This window comes from Triticum dicoccoides, chromosome 6B, assembly GCF_002162155.2.
Source record: "Triticum dicoccoides isolate Atlit2015 ecotype Zavitan chromosome 6B, WEW_v2.0, whole genome shotgun sequence".
Classification (NCBI taxonomy): domain Eukaryota; kingdom Viridiplantae; phylum Streptophyta; class Magnoliopsida; order Poales; family Poaceae; genus Triticum; species Triticum dicoccoides.
Window position 1 is genome coordinate 159611903 of NC_041391.1, and position 10563 is coordinate 159622465.

At 41.9% G+C, this 10563-nt stretch overlaps 1 pseudogene; it reads left to right on the plus strand.

Annotated features, from left to right (window-relative positions):
- The first annotated feature begins 5135 nt into the window (after window positions 1–5135).
- LOC119320389 lies at window positions 5136–10109 on the plus strand (annotated as a pseudogene).
- The last annotated feature ends 454 nt before the right edge of the window (window positions 10110–10563 follow it).

The window sequence follows — 10563 nt, forward strand, 5'->3', positions numbered from 1 at the left end:
ATATATCTTCTCTACTATCTAAAAGAAACGGAGTGTTCCGTTTCCCATCTTACGTCGTCCTGTTTCGTCGAGCCTCGCTTGTGCAGCCGGCCCGTGCGATTGGTTTTTCTTCATTATTATATGAGTGGCCCCACCCGTGTGATCCGGCGCAGTTACCTCTCCAATCTCTAACAAAGGAATCTACAAAATCGCTAGACCCCCAAACACACGCACGTATTGCTCGACGCGAGTGGTCTATCCCTCATCCTGACCAAACCCTAGCCGCCTCTTCCCCGTTGCTGTCGCTACCAGCCCTTTGATGCCGACGAGCGACGCGTAGGACGCGCACCAGTTTTAGTTTTAGACACGGCGCCTTTTCATCGCCGCCCTTCCGCGCTCCTCCTTGACGATCTCACAAGTACGTCCGGTGCTATTTCCTGTGAATAGGTCAGCCTGGATGGAGGGAGGTGGATCCTAGACGTAGCCATGAAGTAGCTTGTCGGCATCGTCGCATCGAAGTGCGCCCGTTGTTTTCTCTTATGCATGGGTCGACCTGGACGGCGGGCGGTGGATCCAAGACATAGCAGTTTCACCTCCACAGATGGCTGACTCCTCGACCTCCTCCGGCGGCGGCAGCAGCAGCGGCCAGGTGCGGTTTAGTTGCCAGTTCTATGTAATTCATGCCGTGAAATCTCATTATCTGAAAATATGAATCTCTATTTCAGTTCAGTGCCCTTGAGATTACTTTGAAGCAATCTGCTACTTTAGTTCAGTTCAGGCTTCATGACCGGACCTATACGCAATTTTTGAGTTCCACACATCTCTCCCGAATCACCCAACCCTACATCCTCCACTCGATCTGGATCCAACATAGAGGTGTTGGCTGAGAAAATGTATACCTGCAGGTCCCAGCGTCATCACATCATAGATGGGTAGGATGTTGCAGTTACGCCTGGAAGGCCCGTAGGGGAGCTGAAGTCATGGAGCGGTGGAAGTCGGGGTCCCAATTCATCGAATGAAAGGGGCGTGATGAAGACAAGCGGCAACGGCGTCGTGGAACGGTGTCGCCATTCTGGGGTGGCCAGCTGGTGCAGTTTGGATCATGTTCAATGGGTTCATGGGTGACACGTGCGAGAGCTGCCTTGTCCCAGTTGGGGAGGCACGGTGGTGGGCGGGCTGAATGCAGCGGCCGGCAGCCACGCGTCGAGGGAGAGTTGCGGTGTTGCTGCAAGAGTACAACTGTAACAATGTCGTCCAGCAGGCGTGCCCGTGCATCAAAGAGCTTGGGGTGCCATTCTTCCACCATGACATAATCAAGAAGGCGTTGGTGGGGATCATCGAGAAGAGGTGCAGGGAAGAGTGGCTCCGGGGCTGCTCTGCAGGTGCTGCGCTCGCGACCTCATGACATCGAAGCAGATGACTAAGGCTTGGAGAGGGTTGCCGACTTGGTTGACGACTTCACGTACCCATCGGAGAGCAACTCCGCACTACGTTGAGCTTGCCAAAAAAGGGGATGGTTGGACGCGTCCTTCTCCATTGCAAAGCATTCCCAAATAGCATTGTCTGTACGTGAGCAAATGTGTCTACATTCCAAGGGACTTCGTTTGGGTTGTAACTTTATGCCTTTATAATACGTGTACATATCTGCAGTTTTAGGAGACGGTTGATTAGGAGTACATTCAAAAAAAATGTGATATTGGATAGAGAGCATGATCTTCCAAACACTAAGAGTTTTGAATGGTATTTAGCACCGATGACTTGTTCTGTAGTTGTCATTGTTTTCCTGCTACTCTGTCTCGGTGGTGTTTTGTTTTGTCAATTGCTCACTGAGGCAACTACACTGTTATCTTATTAGTGTATCTCACTTATTTTTTGCCAATTCTACTTTCTACTAGGAGCTAACTGGGTCACAGTTTATATTTTATGTGGGACTACTACTATTTTCATATGTAGAAGGTTTATTCATTCCCTATTTGACGTTTCTCCATATTTATATGCTTTCATTGAAAAAAAGAGAGGAAGCAAGATCATATAGATATTTTTTTCTAATTGGAAATTCGTATATGTCTCTCCACAATCGATTAAAATGTGGCTAAAAAGAACATCTTTAGAAGATCAGGTAGATTTTAGTGTCTTCGAACACCATGTTTTTTCATATTCTTGTTGCGTGGAAAATTATTGTCCCGTGGCAACGCACGGGCAATTACCTAGTATATATATATATATATATAGTCATTTATCCTGCGCGCTGGTCAGGCTGCACGCATTGCTGCCGGGAAGTTAGCGCTGCGGCCCACCGCCTAATTGCTAAAATCTTTGAAAGCATCGTAATGATAGGAAAATGATTACTATGCATGCGTTTGCTCGGAATAACCACCTTTTCTTCCTGTGCATGGTAGTAAAATCAACAGAGAATATAGTAACCAAGTTAATCTGATTACTGCCGCACATGTAGCTTCGCCATCTGTCACATAGGAGTTAATTAGGACGTGTAGTAATAAGCTATGAAAAGATAGTAACGATATTAATTGGATTACTGCTCACGCACTATTTTTTTTCTATCCTGCAAGTGTACTTTACAATGAAAAGAGCAAGGTAGTAATTTTTACTACTATCAGCATGTTTTTTACTAGGTTTATCGGATGCCAGGAATCATCTCTAATTTTTTCGTTGGTAAACATTTGCTTTCATTACCATCCTTTTTACTACTAACAATTCGAGAGCAAATCACATGTAGTAATTCATTACTACATATAAGCACGGTTTTACTAGGAGTACGAGCCGAGGGGTTCATTGCTTCCTGAATCACATTAGTAATTCATTACCGTCTATTCTTTCACCATTACTACTACCAATATGAGAGCAAAGGACAGTACTACATATAAGCATGGTTTTACTAGTGTACGAGCCGAGGAATTCATTGCTTCATAAAGCACATGTAGTAATTCATTATCAGCTACTCTATCCCTATTACTGCCAATGATCAGGACATTACGATGGGAACGTCGCGGACCAGAGATGGTAACCAAATTAAATATGTTACTTTTTCTTCAAAGAGTTTTACCCTCAGCTAATTAGCGGCAGAGAGGCTCCTATGGTGCGACACGCCCACCTAATTAGGACCGGAGCGTACGCTAAGGCATTCTACGCGCACGCACACAATAGCGCCACCGTATATATGCATAATATTAATATATAATACTCCCCGCTACGGACAGCCTCGTAGGACCGAATGGGCTGGACAGATTGCTTAGAGATCTCAACATTTTCGGTTTTGCTAAAGCATGTCTAGATATGCCCTAAGTGTTGCACATCTATCTGCTATATCATTGAGATTACGCAGAGATTCGTGCATGCATTTTCCTTTTTTCTTCTTCTTTTTTTTCTTATTTTTGATTAAGTCACTTAGATGTGCAATAACTTGTGCACATCTAGATGTGCCCTAAACATACCCTATAGATTAATGTGGTTATTCATAGTCAAGTTAGGATAGATTTGGTGTATGTACAACTGTGAAGTATACACCCTGGAATTAGCTAGGCAGCATTTTACTCTCTCTGAAAATAAAATTGCCGCTTTCTTGATTTTAGTTTTTTTTAGAACGACAAGTGCGAAAGAGCATGGAGCGGGACAAAAAGCATCACCGTCTTGGCTTGAACAACCCAACGGTGCCCACAAGCATAGAGATGCTCTCCAATTCCTTGGTTGGAGTTGTTAATCTTGGCGCACAGATCTATTGGAGTACTATACTGATTAGATAAATTTGAAAAATGATTCTTGTAACTCCCAATACAGTGTACAGGTTGTTCTGAGTAAACAAAGTACCTGCGAATCTCGAGGAAAATCATAAAGATGAGTATATTTTACAGGATTCCAGCAGTATAGATAGTACCATTGAGTTAGCTAGCTCTATTCACCAACTTTTGCTTACATCTTTCTGGAGTTGGAGATGCAAATTTGCACCGCTAAGTGGTATAGTTTACATCTCCGGGAGATGGAGATGTAATTTTTTTTCATCTACATCATTTGTTGGAGCAGTATTTTTGGACCTCGGAGATGCAAAAGGTGATTATTATTGCATCCACATCTTCTATTGGAGATGTTCTAAGCCCTTAACCAACAATACTTTATTCTTTAATGTTGCCGGATTTATTAGCCTACAAGAGTACCATGATTCTAGCTTGTGTTAAAACTTACTTCTGAATGTTCATCATATGAAAATTGTTAGAATTAAATAGTTTAACAAGCATGAGTAATGAGGAAAAAGAGTATACCGGTATCACGGCATCATACTAGTATGATACCGTATCATATTAAATGAGGTGCTAAAATGAGTAATGTAGAATAATAAATAAGGTTATCTAGGATACTAATTGATGTTATTATACAGTACAGAGTTCATATATATATAATACTCCCCACTACGAACAACCTCATAGGACCGAATGGATTGTACAGACTACTTAGAGATCTCAAGATATTTATTACGGTTTTGCTGAAGCACATCTAGATTTGCCTTAAGTATTACACATCTATCTGCTATACCATTGATATTATGCGGGTATTTTCTATTTTTCTTCTTCTTTTTCTTCTTATTTTTGATAAGTCACTTAAATGTGCAATAACTTAAGCACATCTAAATTTGCCCTAGACATACCTTATTTATTAATTTGGTTATTGATAGTCAAATTCAGGATCACATCGGTGTACGTACAACAGTTAGCTATACACCCTGGAATTAGCTAGGCAGCATTCTACCCACTCTGAAAATAAAATTGCCGCTATCTCGATTTTAGTTTTTCTTCTTCTTTAGAACAACAAATGCGAAAGATCGTGGAGCGGGACAAAAAAGCATCGTCGTCTTGGCTTGAACAACCCAACCGTGCCCACAAGCATAGAGATGCTCTCCAATGCCTTGGTTGGAGTTATTAATCTTGAGGCGCAGATCTATAGGGGTACTATAGTAATCAGATAAATTGAAAATGATTCTTGTAACTCCCAATACAGTGTACATGCTGTTCTAAGTAAACTAAGGGCAAAGCATCCGCGAATCTCGAGGAAAACCATAAAGATGAGTATACTTTACAGGATTCCAGTAGTATAGATAGTACCATTGAGTTAGCTAGCTCTCTTCACCAACCTTTGCTTGTCGCACGCACACAAACACAGCTAGCTAGCTACTGAGCAGAGAGAGGAAGGAGACTAAGCTCGAGATGGCAGCAGAAATCGTGAGCGCGACGACGGGTGTGATTAACCCCCTCATCGGCAAGCTCACTGAGCTGCTTGGTGAGGAGTACAGAAAGCTCACAGGGGTGAGAAAAGCAAGCCATGTTTCTCAAGGATGAGCTCAACACCATGAAAGCTCTCCTTGACAAGCTAGAGCTTGTTGATAAGCTTGATCCTTTGGCTAAGGACTGGCGGGACCATGTCAGGAAGATGTCCTATGACATGGAGAATTGCGTCGACGACTTCATGCATGATCTTGAAGGCGCTGATGGCAAGAAAGGCTTTGTCAGGAAGATGACCCAGCGTCTTAGGAGGCTGGGGAGGCGTCATCAGATTGCCAACCAGATCGAGGAGCTCAAGATTCGTGCAGTCGAGGAAAATGCTCGACGCCAGAGGTACAAGATTGATGATTGCATACATTCAAGTTCAACTGTTGTTGCTGTAGATCCCCGGGTGTCAGCAATCTATGAGGAGGCAGCAAACCTCGTAGGCATTGATGGCCCAAGAGAAGAACTTATCAGCTGGTTGACTAATAGCAAGAGAAAGCTTAAAGTGGTGTCCATTGTGGGCTTTGGTGGCTTGGGTAAAACTACACTTGCCAAACAAGTGTATGAAAAGATTGGAGGGCAATTTGACTGCAAGGCATTTATTTCAGTCTCACAAAGGCCTGACATGGCAAGTCTTCTCAATGGTCTAGGATTGAACCTTGGACTGAAGGACTTTCGTGCTCACGAGGTGTCATACATCATAGACCGTCTCAGAGAACATCTAACAGATCAGAGGTACTTATTTACTCCGATCTGATAATTAGATGTACATTTGTATGGTCTAGTTCTGAACAATGGCTTTGTGAATAACTGGGGTTATATGTTTGATATTAATATATTGCCTATTATCATAAAAAATCAGCATTCATCTTGCTTTTGGCACGATTTGGTAGTTCTTGTAGCATGTTTGAAAAAAAATGAGCTCTCATGTTGCTCGACTGATAATATTGCATCAAGAGAGTACAATCAAAATAAGCATACAAACAACCTCTGCATAGTTAGGATCTACAAATACATGAATGCACACGCAAACATGAAAAAACACTGGCAGGTAGAAAAGTCAAGGTAGACAGGAGTCGACGAAGATACAAATAAGTTAAACAGCTGTCACTGCGGCCACCATGTGGGTTTGAAACATCCCAGGTCACCTGCTTCAAGCGAGTACACACCATCATAAACGGCTGGCAGTGTTCCCGTTAGTGTAGAGTAGAAGAAGAATAGAACCAATGCGCATATGGGTAGATAATTAACCTGCTGCTGAGAGGAGTTTTACCCTTCAAAACCAGATAATTGGTAAACTAAATCTGTCGCATACACGTAATTATCCACGTCATGCATCTTAAACAAACTCATGTTATCTTATTTATGTGTTAGACAATGACATTGATCGTTATGATGGATTAAAGAGTGAAAATCCGAATTGAAGAAGGCAATACATGCATATGCGTAGTAGCTGGTGTGTGGTCTGTTCATAAATACTAAAGCATTTTCTCTTAACTCTGCAATGCTACAAGACTTTTTGAGATAACATTATCGAAATGAAAAAAAGGGAATACCGAATATTAATTTGATAGTCTAAACTGAGATGTTTTTATTAGAAAAAATAATTTAATTTATTTCAAACTTTCTTCCAACCGTTTTAAGCTGCTAACTTCACAATATAAATGGTGCAGGATGCATTGATGATATTTCATAGCTACATGTCTCCTAGTGTTTCCGTAGTGACGTGCGGGGGATCATCTAGTTGTCCTAATAATGCGTGGAAGTAAAGCCAGCTGCAAATTATGCATTTTTCCCCATAAACAGATTGAGTTTGCATAGAGTATAGGCACAATAAACTCTGACATTGTAGATGTTAAACATAAACTCTGAAGTTGTACAATCAACCTAAACTTTGTTCAAATTCAACATTGTACGATTGGGGTGGACAAGACACTGAAAGCACACATTTTTCATGTTCTTGTGTATTTTAGAATCATGTAAATCAAAGAGGCCCAAACGGACATGGTACTCAATTTTAAATATATAATAGTGTCGATGTATTTATGTATGTTATTATGATAATATATTTGCTAGTTAAATTACTTCAGGAAGATGCTTTCCTTTTTGTATGACTTTCTGCCCCAGTTCTCTTTTTCCTGTAGATCGTCAAATTAATGCACAACCACATATTAATGTACTTGCTAGCCAAAATAATGTTGGAAATGAAGATTCTTTCTTTTTGTAGGACATTCTGCCATAATTTTCTTTTCTACGAAATTTTAAATACATGTCCTCGTCGATTCATCTCTTTAGGTCCATCTCTGCAATATCTTGTACCAATGTAGATTTTTTTAAAAACATAGACCAATAGATGTGGATATTTAGCCTCTCAAAATTCTTATATTTCCTCCTTAGTACCTGCTTTAATTAGTGATAAAACGTATGTGCACTTATGCATATGCACTTCACATGATGAGCCCAAAAGAATGGATTAAAATGGAGTATATTTATATTATTTTCATTGCCGGCTTATCACTTTTCTTATATTGTATTCGAGTTTTAACATCTCACACGTCTTAGTAAGGTTGGATGTTATATGAACATGCCAAACTAGCGTATATCTAAAACCCTATAGTAATTTGCCAAGATGTATCTTATGATCATTTTTGGTTGATGCTAGGATGCTCATATCTGCAACTTTTATAGTATTGAGTTTAATGCATGTAACATGAGTGAATAATTCAACAGGTACCTTATCGTAGTTGATGACTTGTGGGATCAAACTGCATGGAATATTCTTCGATGTGTCTTTCCAGAAGGTGATAATGGGAGTACAGTAATTGTAACCACAAGAGTGGATGATGTCGCTTGCAGGGCATCTCACGATCACCATGGACACATTTATAGAATGAAGCCTCTCAACAGTGAAGACTCAAAAAGGTTATTCTTTGGTAGAGTGTTCAGATCGGAAGATATTTGTGCACCCCAATATGAAGAAGTTTCAACCCAAATTTTGAAGAAGTGTGGTGGATTGCCACTTGCAATTATAACTATAGCTAGCTTATTGGCTAGTCGTCAAGCAAAATCAAGGAGTGATTGGGAGAGCATAATGAATTCTCTGGGCACCAATTTTGCTGCAGATCCTACCCTTGAAGGGATGAAGAATATATTAAACCTTAGCTACATGCATCTACCTCCTCGTCTCCGGGCATGTTTCCTCTATCTTGGTTTGTATCCAGAGGACCGTGAGATTGAGAGGGATGATTTGGCTCGACAGTGGGTAGCCGAAGGCTTTGTCATTAGTGTTCCTGAGCTAGATTTGGAAGACATTGCTAAGAGTTCTTTCAATGAGCTTATCAATAGAAGTATGATTCAGCCTGCCCGAACCATATATGGGGAGGTGTTCTCTTGCAGAGTACATGACATGATCCTGGATTTGATCTTGAGCAAGTGCGCAGAAGAAAATTTTATGCATACAGCACACAGTTATGGAGAAATGGAAAAAATGCATAGTTGCAAGTACAAAGTCCGTCGATTATCTCTGAACTTGAGCGCAGCTGGGGCAACACCAGGGTCGACTCTTGCTACTAGTCTGTCACAAGTCCGATCATTTGCACAGTTTGGAGAGTCCATATATGCACCTCCTGTTGAGTATTCTAAGCATATCCGGGTGCTGGTATGTGAGGTGCCAGGTGAATGGACAAGCAAGCTAGGTGCAATCTGCCACTTGTTTCAGCTGAGATATTTGAAGGTTTCAGCACACAGCGTAGAGCTTCCAGCAGAGATTCGAGGGCTTGTGCACCTGAAGACACTGGAGATGAACTGCAGATATGAATCAAAAATCAGTTCAGATATAGTCCACCTGCCCGATTTGTTCCATCTGCTCCTTCCACACTGCACAGGGCTGCCTCAAGGGATCCGGAACATGACATCAATCCGCACCCTACGTTGTTCAAACATGGGGAAGAGCTCGGTGGAGGATATTACAGGTCTGGGCGAGCTGACCAATCTAAGGGATCTAAGCCTATCCAAGAGTTACGGGGAGTCTTTGACGGCGGAGGGGGTTGATGCTCTGGTCTCCTCAATTGGGAAGCTCCGAGACCTTAGGCAACTCTACCTCGGTTGCCGTCGTAAACGCTATAACGACCAGCTGGACTCGTTGCCTGATCCTCCTCCCCGTCTCGAGGTGCTCAATCTGGACGACTGGCCGTTCTATGTAGTTCCCAAATGGCTCGGTGGTCTCCGTTATCTCAGGTTGCTCTCTCTGACCGTTGTTGACTTGTCGACTGACGAGCTGCGTATTCTTGGAGAGCTGCCCTCTCTTGTTCATGCCTACCTCACCGTCTTACGTATCCCCGAAGACAAGATCGTGGTCGGCTCAGGGTCATTCCCGGTTCTGGAGGACATTTCCCTTATTTCTGATGAAGATGTCGGAGCTTACCTGAGATTCGAGGCAGGGGCTATGCCCAGTCTACGAACACTCCTTTTCAAATTCGGACTGCAGGACTGGAGCGGCTGTACACCGGACGGCATGGAGCACCTTCTAGGCCTGGAGCAAGTCAACGTAGATCTCAAGTGCACGGCCGTCACGGAAGATGGACAATGGAAACAAGTGGCACCCGGTGTCTCCTCCGCATACAGTAAGGCACTGGAGGTGCACCCGAGGCGTCCTACCTTTGCGCTCGTGTAGTAGTTCTTTTTAACATTTATTTGTGTATTATATTTAAGCACTTTAAAATCTTATTTTGTGTATTAGCGATTTTGTAGTTGAGCTTCTTTGGAGACAACCTGATGCACTCTCTCTGGTTGGTGAATTTCCCTATAAATGTAGAAAATAATCAGGAGTTTGCATGTCAACTATATTATCTTTTAACGGTCACATTTCTGAGTCCTTATAAATCAAGAGATTAGTTATCTTCTAAGTTGTATTTCTGTTAATGGTGCAACTTCACACGACCTGTTTTGCTTCTTCAACAGCTCATTGTTGTTTGTGGAGTTCACAATTGTAATTGAACTAACTATGGCAATGCCGAATTTGGCGTAGTTATTGAACAACCAACCCCAAGTAAGAGCAACACCAGCCGATACTCTAAAAAAGTTAGAGGATCCGACCGAGTAAACTTTAGTGGATTATATTTACTTCAGTAAGTTTTGATCGATTCTAGCCGATCCCTAAAATTTAACGGAGTAAAAAATCAAATTTAGACAAGGCTAACATAGATTCAACTTAAACAAACTTCTTAACTGAAATCCGACAGATAATTTACATTACCATGCGCCGAAACATAGTCTAAATTAAACCGATACTAAAACTTGAACTTAAACATAA